At 40.4% G+C, this 11,759-nt stretch overlaps 1 protein-coding gene across 12 annotated transcripts in view; it reads left to right on the top strand.

The window, feature by feature from the left end:
• The first annotated feature begins 6,201 nt into the window (after positions 1-6,201).
• CUNH10orf71 (chromosome unknown C10orf71 homolog) overlaps positions 6,202-11,759 on the top strand; it is a 75,030-nt gene continuing 69,472 nt past the window's right edge. Inside the window, exons 1-4 of one of the 12 annotated variants that reach the window (XM_069067235.1) lie at positions 6,204-6,824; positions 7,311-7,649; positions 8,684-8,776; positions 10,310-10,637. The gene's annotated coding sequence lies outside the window, so the exon portion shown is untranslated. Of the gene's footprint in view, positions 6,825-7,310; positions 7,650-8,389; positions 8,777-10,309; positions 10,638-11,759 lie in introns of those variants that run through there. The other 11 variants (XM_069067232.1, XM_069067238.1, XM_069067234.1 and 8 more) reach the window with 11 other exon arrangements.

Raw genomic sequence — 11,759 nt, 5'->3', positions numbered from 1 at the left:
GAGGGGGACAAAATGTGAAACTCAAGGAATTGTGGAATTGAATCTCGTAAACTAAAAGTAAACAAACAAAATAATAAAAAAAATTCCCAGTATGGTAAACTCCTCTACCAATAGAGTTGTTCTGCAACTTGTAGTCCTAGAGAATTTCATTAGGCACTGAAAAGTCAAATGACTTCCAATTGGTCACTCAGCTAGTATGTGTCCAGGATAAGACTTGTGTTAGGACTTCCCAACTCAAAAGTCAGCTCTCTGTCTACTATGATAGGCTGTCTGTCATACCCATTTGACAGATGAGCAAATTGATATTCTGAGAAGTTAAGGTAGTTGGCAAACTCACAGTACTAGCAAGTGTCTCTGGTGGGATTAAAGTCTCATGTCTTCTGACTCCAAATCCTTTACCATACTACCCCTATGAAGGGTGTGATATGTTAGGAGACTACATGAGGAAAATAAATGGTAAAGTCATAAATTTCACATCTATAGCAAGCACACACGCATACATACATACATTTAATTTGGTGTTATAGGACCTGAGTGCCAATCCTGATTCTTCAAGGTTGTATAAGTAGCTACACGAAGCATTTTTAGTGCTGTAAAGAGAATCTAGATGAGTTACAAAGAAAATGTTCTAATCAAAGCCTGTAAAAATGAAGACTGGAATAGATCAATTATACTTACTGAGCAAGCAAGTTCAGAACTGGGGTGAACTGCTATCCCACTTTCATAAAAGTATTCTTTTGGGATATTTTTTGACAGAAGTCATGAGAAATCTTTCTGAAATGACAGTACATCTTCTTTGCCATCATCTCTTGAATCAAATCACCTCATTCCTCCAAGACACCTAGAGTGTTATTTCAAGCCATATTTTTGTCCTTCCATGTATTTATAGCGCTTCAAGGATATGAAATTTCATTGATGTGATGGGTGCCCCTACCAACACCAATGCAACTCCTCTATAATTTAGCAGGTAGCTTTCAAGAATTATTGTAGCCAAAAATTAATTTACTTATTTATAATATGTCAATATATCAATAACACATGGTTTCTTGAGTAGGGGGAATTCCCTCTACCAAACTGCATCTTAGAGTTAAATGACTTGTCCCTGTTGACACAGCCAAGATCATAGAATCATATATTTAGAGCTAAAAGGAAGGGGGCCTTAAAAACCATCAAATCCAATCCCCTCATTTTACAGATAAGGAAGTCAAGGCACAGAGAGATTGAATGACACATTCAGTTGACATGGATAATAAGTATCTAGTTGAGATTTGATCTCAGATTTTTGCAACTCCTAGCCCAGAGCTCTGTCCACTGAGCCATGCTTTAAACTTCAGATGTCAAAATTGAGCCTAGTTCTTTCTGACCTCATATTCAATGCTGTTCCAGGCCAAGCTATTTCTCAACATATTTGTCATAGTTCAATAAAATCCCATAGCCTACAACTTGCTTTCTCGTATATTTTCTGGGGAGGAAAAGTTTGTGTCCATTCAAATAGCCTGTTAAAACCAAATTGCATCATATTCTAATCAGCTTAATTTCCTAGTCTTGTTCAGGGAAGCCAATATCCATTAAACACTATCATCACTCCCTCTTATTAGAGGTACTCTTCTCAGTGGCAAACTAAGATGGTAAGCTCTTCAGGGTAAAGGTTCATTTTATGTGGATCAGTTTCTAGCACATCGTGGGTGCTTAATAAATATTAAATAGCAACCATCTTAATTACTGGATTACATCATAGATGTCTTAGGGTATGGTATAAATAATAGAATAATGATTAGTACTAGCAGAGTGTTGGAGCACCAATTGTAAAGAAGGTTTTAAGTAATACTTCGGGTGGTTTTATATTTAATGAAGACATCCCTTTCCATATCAGGTAAAACTTTCTTAAGATCTTTCAGCCAAAAGATCTGAGACTGAGTCCCTGTTCCTGTATTTGCTAACTGTGTGACCCTGGGCAGTTCTACCCTCTCTCTGAGTCTGTGGAAATAAAAGCCCTTTTCTAAGGACCTTACAGACTAATAGTAAGAAAAGTGCCTCCTAAACCATAAAGCATTAGAAATATGTGAGTTATTATTCTAGGCTTGCCCATAACCCTTTTTCTCATGAAATCTATTTCCTACCATGAGGTGTGGCTTTGCTTCAGTAAACCAGCCATGCCTTTAGAGGGTGAGGCAACAGTTCCTTTTTCCAAGCCTATAGGAAATGCATCCTGCAGAAGCCCAGGATGACAATCACATGTATGATTTCCATATTAAACTGCCTCCTCTAAGTTCATGAGGAGGTCCCTTTCTAGTAAGTAGGATATGCCAGCAAGCTAGTGTGGGTGGGCTGTTAGCAGTTGGTAGAAAGCAGAAGACTAATGTTTATTAACAGTTGGTAGATAGCAGAGGACTAACTCTCTAGATAGACCTCCAGCAGGAGGCTGTGCTATCTTTAGCTAAGCAATCCCATACATTCATTCCATCCTTTTTAAAGTCACATGTAATACTATTCAGTTCTCCATTGGGCAGCTCTGATAGGAACCGCATTGAACAAGAAGAAGAAAATGGTTTTCTTGCCTTCAGCCTTATCACAAAGCACAGATCAATTTACTTGATGGATCTTCCACCCCACCCTCAGCAGGTTCATTAAGTCATAATTCCTGGATGAAAACCAGAATAAGGAACCTCCTTCTACAATAATCATAATTCTGCTAACAGGGTTTAGGACACTCACAGCTCCATCAACTGGATCTTGCCCCAGCCTTATCCCTAACTTCCCAACAAATTCTTCCTGTGGTCCTGCCATTGTTAGGCACACCATCCATTCTTTGCCCTTTCATGCAGGTGAAACAAGGTGTTGCTAAAGTCCTTCTAATGTAAGATAAAAAGTTGGAAGAGACCTTGGGCACTGGGAGCATCCTGACTATTTCTTGTCTCATCCAACATTGAGATGTCAACCAATAGGTGGAGAAACAGTTGGGAAGAAAAAGTATTCAATCATAAGCTCCGTGAAGGCAGGCATTACTTATTATTTAAACTTTATAACCCTCTATTATCTTTTCTAATATACTGCAAAGTAGAAGCGCAATATATAGGCTCATAGATAAAGAGTTGGAGGGTAACTCAGAGGTCATTTAGTCCAGTCCCCTTATCTTACAGATGAGGAGATAGGCTCAAATTGGTGAATGATTTGCCAGAGGTCCTGAATGGGTTTTAAGACAGGTCCTTTGGCACTAAATCCAGTGTACCTTCTACTTTCTCCATACTACTTCTGTAGGATTTTTCACATCTCTTCAGGACATTTGTGAGAGCCACATCACATAAGAAGAGTCAGAAGATATGTTAGAAGTCAAAAGAGTGTCCATGGCATGAACCAGTCACCAGACAGTTGTGGGAGACAAATATCTGAGCAAGAGCTATCATAGACACAGAAATGGAAACATGTGTATTAATGGGAAGTAGGAAGTGCATGTACTGACAGGCGATGCCCTTCCCTCTCCGAGTATACCAACATCCCAAATCTGCAGAGAGGGAGGAGGTGGCATGACCATGCTTCCTCTGAAGGATGGGGAGGATGCTGGAAGGGCTTTGTTAAGAACTTGAGGACCAGATGCCAGTGATGAGTTCTCTTATTGGTTTCATTCTTCTCACAGAATCTCTGAGTTGGAAGGAACTTCAGAGAACTCCTTGGACTAGGCAGAAGTTCTTAATAATGAGGTCCAGGAACTTGGATTTTTTCAATATTTTTGGCAATCATGTTTCAGTAAAATTTGTTTTTGTTATAAATATGGATTTTTTATTTTATGCATTTAAAAATATCATTTTGATAAAAGGTGCATAGGCTTCACCAGACTGCCAAAGGGTTCCATAATACAAAAAGGTTAAGAACTTTTGGATTAGAGACAGCATATTGTAATGGATAGAATGCTGGACCAGGACCCTGGAACAGCTGGGTTCAAATCCCGATTTAAATACTTGATGAGCTGTTACCTGGAACAAGTCACGACCTCCTTGAGGCTGTTTCCTCCATAGTAAAGTACTGTTGCAAAGTCATTTCAGTCATGTCCAGCTCATGATCCTATTGGGGATTTTCTTGGCAAAGATAGGGGAGTGGTTTGTCATTTCCTTCTCCAGATCATTTTACAGATAAGGAAACTGAGGCAAACAGCAGTTAAGTAGCTTACCCAAGATCACACAGCTAATAAGTGTCTAAGGCCAGATTTGAACTCAGGAAGATGAATCTTTCTGACTCTGGGACCAGAACTCTTTCCCCAGGACCACATAGCCACCCCACCCCAGGAAAATGGAAGTAAAAAATAATACCTACTTCACTTCATAATTCTATCTGTTTCATACAACCCCTTCATTTTCAAATGAGGAAATTGAGAGAAAGGAAGTAACTTGCCCAAGATTGCACAGCTAGTAAGTGGCAGACTTGACCCCAGATCTAGTGGTCTTTGCACTGTACCATATACCTTCCTTGAGTGGCATGGCTTAGGGCCTATTGCTAAGGTAAAAGCCACAACCCCTTCCATGGGACTTGTTAAATAATATTTTCATTTTTCCAAAAATAAGAGCAGTCACTGGGATACTTTAACAAGAGATGAAAAGGCCTTGGAAGAGAACTGGTCCAACCTTTTCCATTTCTTTTTATGGCTAAACCAGAAGCTTAGACACGTTAAATAGGCAGCCAGCAACAATCTTAAATACAGCCAGAAACAGGCTAAAATAGAACTGTAAAATATTTAACAAAATAAACAAAAATACAGTATAACATAGACAATGTTAATATGTGGTTTTCTAAATCAGTATTTGGCTCATAGTATCCTTATGCATGACTTAGGGGCCCCATTTCTGTTTGTATTTGACACCACCGGTCTAGACCCATGAGTTCATTGACATAGACATCATTGTAAGAGGAAACTCCCTCAACCAATGCAGATATGCTTTAGTTCTGCAGATGGTTGCTTGAGACAAGGTTAGGACTTGCCCAGGGTCCTACTGCCAGTATGTGTTAGAAGGGAGATTTGAACACAAGTCATCCAGACGCTGAGAACAGCTCATTACCCACCATGCCATGCTCCCTCCCCTCACTCCTTTTAGAGATGAGAGCCAGAAAGCCTAGAGAAACTAGGTTACTTTCAGCCTGAAATCATGCAGGAAAGAAATAGCAAAGTCTGGATTCAGACTCAGGTTTTCTGACTCCTAATCCCACATCCTCAAAGACACCACCCTGCCTCCTCAACTAACAATCCATTTAACACACAGGCCAACTGAGGCCTTGGATTTATTCTAGCTTCCCGAGTAAATCACTGACTGAGTAGGCATCCCTAGCCAAAGATCTCTGGTTGGGGTCAGGGAAAAGGAGGAGAACAGGTGGGTTGGTTTAGCTTGTATTGTCCCTATACTGAGAAACCCCATGTTGGAGCAAGGAGAGAATAAACCTATGTAACACTGCTCCCTAGATAAGAGGTGCTCAGAAAGGGTAGAGTTTAATCCCAGTGTGTTATGTGGAGTACAATGGTTTTGTTTATGGGACTTTTACATATTATTTTCAGACATGCAAAGAGGATCGTCTGTAATAGCTGGAGACTAGGTATATTCACATTTAACCTTTGCTGTCCTCTGAGGTCCATGATCTCCAGATTCACATGTACTGGGGGGAACTCCCAAAAACTGTTTCCCTGAAGAAATTTATCCTCAGCTTGTTGAAGTTTCTATGGAATGACCGTCATATACATAACACTTTTTCGCAAAGCACATTACATAAACAATCTCATTTGAGTCTCACAACAATCCCATGAGTCTAGTCCTCTTACTATTTCTCATTTTACAGATAAGGAAACTGAAACTAGAGGTGTTAGGTGACTTATCCAAGGTCACACTGTAAGTGTCTAAGGCAGGATTCAAACTCAAGTCTTCTTGTCTCCAGATCTAGCATTCTATCCACTATGCCTACCCATCTTTCATGACATGACCTACCTCAAATGTTACCTTCTCCATAGAGCCTTTGCCACCCACCCCCATTAAAAATTATATTCTTTCCTTGGATTTTTCATGAAAGTTTTTACTTCTTTCATTCATGTATACTCTGAATCACAGCTCTTTGTGAGCTATTATCCCCATTAGATTGTCAGATCTATGAGTGCAAGAACCATATCTCTGTATCATCCCCTATGCCTAACACAACACAAAACACATGCTTAATAAATTTTTTTAATTGAATTGAACTTAACTGAAGGTAATGGCTAGACCACATTAAGTGTATTTGTTTAAAGCATCAAGTTTCGGCAGCATTACTGTCATGGGGTAATCAGCAACCAGGGCAAAGACTAATAAAAAAAAAATCTGCCCAGTACAGCAAGACATAAGTTATGGTCTTTCAGACTGCGAAATTAGTCCTTGAGGTTTGGAAGATAAGAGACAGCCTTGGCTATCACAGTGCCTATGAGTCTACATTTAGAATTGTGTCTTCATCTGCATTCTTTCCATACAGCTCAGAGGTTCCTGGACCCTGGAGTTCCTTCTGATGGGTTATTCCTTTTGAAACAGTCACAGCCAGGCTCCATATAGAATCTAGGGTTATCCATTGTCAGCTCAAGTGGTCAGACTCTGAGTGTGATTTTATCACCAAGTTGCCCCAAACTGAGTTCCAACTGAAATTTTGCCGATGAGAAGGATCACCATCTCCAGAGATACTCTGTCTTTGGCATGGGCCAGGTAGATAAATTCTTGTTGAGAAATCTGATTCCACCTCAGTCAGCTGTGGTCAGTACTCATTGGTTCCTGCCCCAGATCTCACAGTTGGAATACACTATCTCTCAGTGAGCACCTTCTAGACAGGTTAGTGTCTTGTTCTCTCTCCCAATCTCATATTTTCTTATTCTACCCACCTTCTTCTATCCTTCTGGCTTCTTTTACTATGGTGTTGGCTTTTCGATTTTCCTTTAGCTCCTTACTCTTTCTCCCTTCCCCAAACTACCTCCTGTGTTTTCCCTAAATCACTAACCTCTTTTCTTTTTGCTTCTGATTCTGTCAACTTCATGTAAACCCCATCTCTTCCACTAGCAGGAGATATGTGAAATACATTCTTCCTGGTAACCTAAACAAGACATGAGGTCACATTCTTCACTTTTGATGAATTATAAGAATGAGAATGGAGACATAGTGAAAGAGGGAAAAGGAAGCTGATTAGCAAACACCAGTGGAACTCTCATTTCCCTTAAGGTCTACATCCATTCTCCTAAACTCCAGCCTCAACTTAGTTCTTATGGGTTGTCGGCCTCCAGAGGTTTTATTCTGTTTTATTTTTGTTTTATTTCCTCTTAGAGAGGGAGGAGAAGAGGATGTCACAAGGAAAAGGGAGGGACTTGGTTTGTTCCTCCCTAAAACCATTTCTGAACCTTGGACAAACAGCTCAGCTTTCAGACTTGTAAAGGGAAGAAACAAACCCATAATGGGCCTCCCTCCATTGCTTCCTAGTTTGAACCAATTCCCACCCCACCCCTCAATGACCCAGACTTCTACAACACGATTCAGAAACAGGAAGATGGTATATTCAAATGGCGAGTGGAAATCAACACTACAGAACCTTCCTCCTTAATCCTTCGTATAGAAGACAGGCTCCTCCCTGCAAACCCCGAACATTTCTGGACTTTAGCTTCAAAAGTAAGAGGTGAAGAAGGAGGGGGTTGAGGGTGGGGGATAGTGCAGATTACAATCTTAGTGAGACCTGAGAGGAAAGTTTCCTGAGAAAAGCAATGTGCTTCTCACAAGCCCCATGGACCAAAGCCAGTTCCCTCCATGATGATCCTGAGACTCAAGCCTTGCCCTGTGCAAGGAAATTAGTTAAAGAGTAGCGATCGGAATAATTGTTTCACTTACTGTTTCTGTTTTCCAGACGGTTGTCCTTGTTTATATCTGTGCTTCTAAAACTTAAGGTTATCTTGCTTCATTACATATCTCCCCTATTATTTCATAACCTATTGCAATTCTCAACCTGAAACCCAACCCTGCTGGCTTGTCTCCTCCTCTATGGCCAGTCATGTTATTTTGCTCAGAGAGGACAGGAGAGAGTGGCCTCCTTACTCGAGGAATGCAGGATACATTTGTCCAGGCTTGATGATGAAACAGGCTATTTCTGAACCTCCACATCAACAGCCCCATCATGGGTTGCCCAGAGCACATACTTGATCTGTTTTTTTTTTTTTATGGTGACTTGAATAAATATTTTTCTTTGTCACCTTGAAACATTGATCTCTGTCGAGGTGTTCCATAGTTCCATGGATGGTTTTGGGTTGAGTTTTGAATCCAGGTTAACAGCCAGCTCAACAGGCATCGTTATTTTTCACCCCCCTAGTTATCCATTGCCACTGCCAGATCTGAATGTAAAAATAGCTGATGAGTCTGTTTGTTTAATCTGTCTGTTACTTGACACCAAATGGTTGTTCTAGTGCGTACTGTTTGCTTCTTCTCCACCAAGAACTCTATTTGGTTTCCCCCTTTCTTGCTGTCTATTTAAGTATATTTTAGTAACTTTGTATTTCTAGCTTGTTTCTTTTTTCATCTAGCTTAGAAAAGGCAAGAGAATTCAAAGGTTTGACTTTTCACCTCACTTTCTTGTTTTCATCTTCAAGCAACTGAGTTAAAGAAGTCAGCCTGGAAAGCTTGAATAATGGAAGGTCCTTGTTTTGCTATCCTAGTGACTGAGATGCTGTGAAATCCGGTAGCTTATTGGGACCCTGTGAAAGAGACAGAGCTGATTTGCCCTTGATTGAAAATGTGGAACCTAGAAGGTAAGGGGAGAAGAATGGCTGAGCTTTTTCAGTGACACTGAGTGGAAGCTGACGAGTCAGAAATGAGCCTAGTGCCTGAGTACACTGTTTAGATCTGAGTGTGATCTGGTGTGGTGTGGACATCGTGTGTAGGAATGCATTTTGCATTGATAGGTGCCGTGTATCTTGGTATGTATTTGCATCTGGGCAAGGGTGTGTGCATTCAAACCCCTGTGAGATTATGGCCAGTTGTTTTAATTGGTCAAATCATGCCAATTGAATTAGAATCATAGAATTTCAGAGCTAGAAGGGGCCTGGGAAATCAATTTGCCTAAACCCATTATTGTACAGATGAGGCCCAGATAAATTATATGACTTGTCTCCTTGTAATGGTAAAGCAAAGACAAGAAACCAAGTTTCCTGAGCTCTAATCCAGTGTTCTTTCCATGACACCAGGCTGTCTCTCATAGCTTGAGGCTAAAGAGGGGAAATACTTTGGTTTCCTGGTCTATCATTTTACTGAGTATACAATTTACCAGCCTAGTCTAAAAAATAAGGAAAATCATCTTTTGTGAGTTACAGCCAATAACATAAGACAGTGAATGTGTTTCCACAGTTAAAACTCTTTCAGTCTGTCCCTGTCCTGTCATCTTCACAGGGAGAGATTCCCCTACCTACATTTCCCTCTTGGTGTTCTTTACAGATAATCAGCAATTATCGCTTTTTCCCCTGTTGGAGGGGGATTAAATGCTGAACAAAGAGCTTTTGAGTTGATATAAAAAACAAATATCTTGCATCAATAAAAAAGATTTTTCAGGGATTTTTTTTATCTTAAAGCATTATAGACAGGACTCAGAGAAAAATAAATATATGCAATAAATCAAAGTCTGGTTTTTTTTTAATGATCAACACCATAAAATAAGAACAAAAGAACACTGATAAGAAAGTAGGGCATCATGAAATTGATCCATTATTGTGCCAAAAATCTACAGGGAAGCACCAAATCTTTTTTTTTAAGTCACATAACAGGTACACCTCCTTGACATATGGTGAGACCTCTAGTCCACAACCACTTTATTATGAGGAGATAGCTGAGCTGACTCCAGTATTTCTAGTCCAGTAGAGTCAGGGAATCTCCAGTGTGTCATTATGAGGCATGGGGGTGGGTGAGCTCAAGAACAAAAACCATTGCTGTGAGAAACACCCTTGTACAGCTGACATTATGAAGGAGAGTTAGATTTTGCTTATCAGAATGATTTATAAATAGATACTCTCTTAGGTGATGGGAGTCAGAAAGTGGATTCCACTTCTGGGCCTTTGGGATAATAGAAATTAAGCATCCTCTTTAAATGGAGCCTTTAGAAAGGAAAGTGTCTCCTTTGGGCCTGAGCTTGGAGATACAGCCAAGGCACCCTATGCTAAACTTTGCACCCGGTAATAAGCAAAGGAAGTTTAACACAATGAAAACTTCAGGTGAAGAGAAAGGAAGGGCCAAAGAGAAATCAAGTCATTCCCTAAAGAATAATATGGCCAACTATAATGTCTTTTCACCAGGATACAGTGAAATGTGTTTGAATTCTCTGCTTCTTTGCTACTGGTCATAAGGAAGTCATGAAGATCCTTGCAAAGGAAGATAAGCCCCTCGTCTTGAAATAGCCATATTCCAATCGTGCGTGCCAGAAATCTTGGAAATTGAAACCTTCAACCGTGAACCAGGTCTGAGCTGTTTTCCTCATTGGCTCTTGGGATTTGATTACAACGGCCCCAATGTTACATGAGTGGAGCAAAGAGCCTTAAGGAAAGTCTGCCTAGATGGAAGGCTGAACTTCAGATCTCGACCAAACTCCTCTTGGTTAACATGTGGCTGATCTTATCAAGGAGGGTAGGTAGTGAAAGGAGTGTGGTTTGGGGCTTGTTGAGGTTTTCTGTTTAAAACCAAGTTTTCAGGGTCCCAGTGCTCACTGGGCTGGCACTAAATGTCATGATCTCAGGAATTTTCCATATAGGATTTTTGGATGGCAAAACAAAAGGAAAAAGAAATCACACTTTCTGTGTAGATGTAAGGCATATCAAGTCTGTGGGGCTGTCTCGAGGTGAATTGGTATGTGCCAGGAGCAGAAAGAAGGGAGAGGGTGTGTGTGTGTGTGTGTGTGTGTGTGTGTGTGTGTGTGTTTGTGTGTGGTATGGGGTGTGTGTGTGTGTGTGTTTGTGTGTGGTATGTGGTGTGTGGGGTGTGTGTGTGTGTGTGTGTGTGTGTGTCTTGGGGCAAGGGTTGTGACAAACAGATGGATTAGAGTATATGAACCAAGCATGCCCATGTAAGGACTGTATTGAAAGGATCCATGTGGTCAGAGTATGCTGACTACTATCATCCTCTGTTAGAAGCATCTGGCTGGCTGTGTCATTTTGTCTAAATTCATGAGTGTTGAAGGTGTTGGGGTGAGAAAAACAAGTTTGCATGTGCATTGCAAGAGGATGGACAATACTGTATCAATATGGTAGTGCTGAGCAAAATGGTACCTCTTTATATGAGTAAGCATGAAGACTTTTATAAGAAAAATCTTCACTGCCACAATAGGAATCCTTGTTCCTCTGACATCTGAGGTTATAAACATGATATGGGTGATGGATATGGTTTGAATTTAATGCACAGGCTTATCAGAATAATTAATGCAATAATTATTGCATCTTAGATTATTTCTGTGTGTTTGGTTGGGTTTTTTTGGACCTATGTTTCTTTGGTATAGGGTACTTCTGGATGAATGAATTTTTTCTGCCAAGGCAAATCAGCAACTTCCTCTGCAACTGATAGTCTTAAAGTTACCTGGAGCTCTGAGAGGTTAAGGACTTACCCAAGTTCACACAACCATTATGTGTCAGAGGCAGACTTAAATCCAAGTTTACATGGCCAGCTCTCTATTTACTCTGCCATGTTGCCTCTCACTTGCATCTTAGATGAGAGAGAGAGAGAGAGAGAGAGAGAGAGAGAGAGAGAGAGAGAGAG

The sequence above is a fragment of the Petaurus breviceps genome, unplaced genomic scaffold (assembly GCF_028583685.1).
Source record: "Petaurus breviceps papuanus isolate PSGF00001 unplaced genomic scaffold, PetGlider_PUasm1.0 90740, whole genome shotgun sequence".
Lineage (NCBI taxonomy): Eukaryota > Metazoa > Chordata > Mammalia > Diprotodontia > Petauridae > Petaurus > Petaurus breviceps.
Note: the sequence above shows the minus strand (reverse complement) of the source record. Positions and strands in the feature narration are given on the sequence as shown.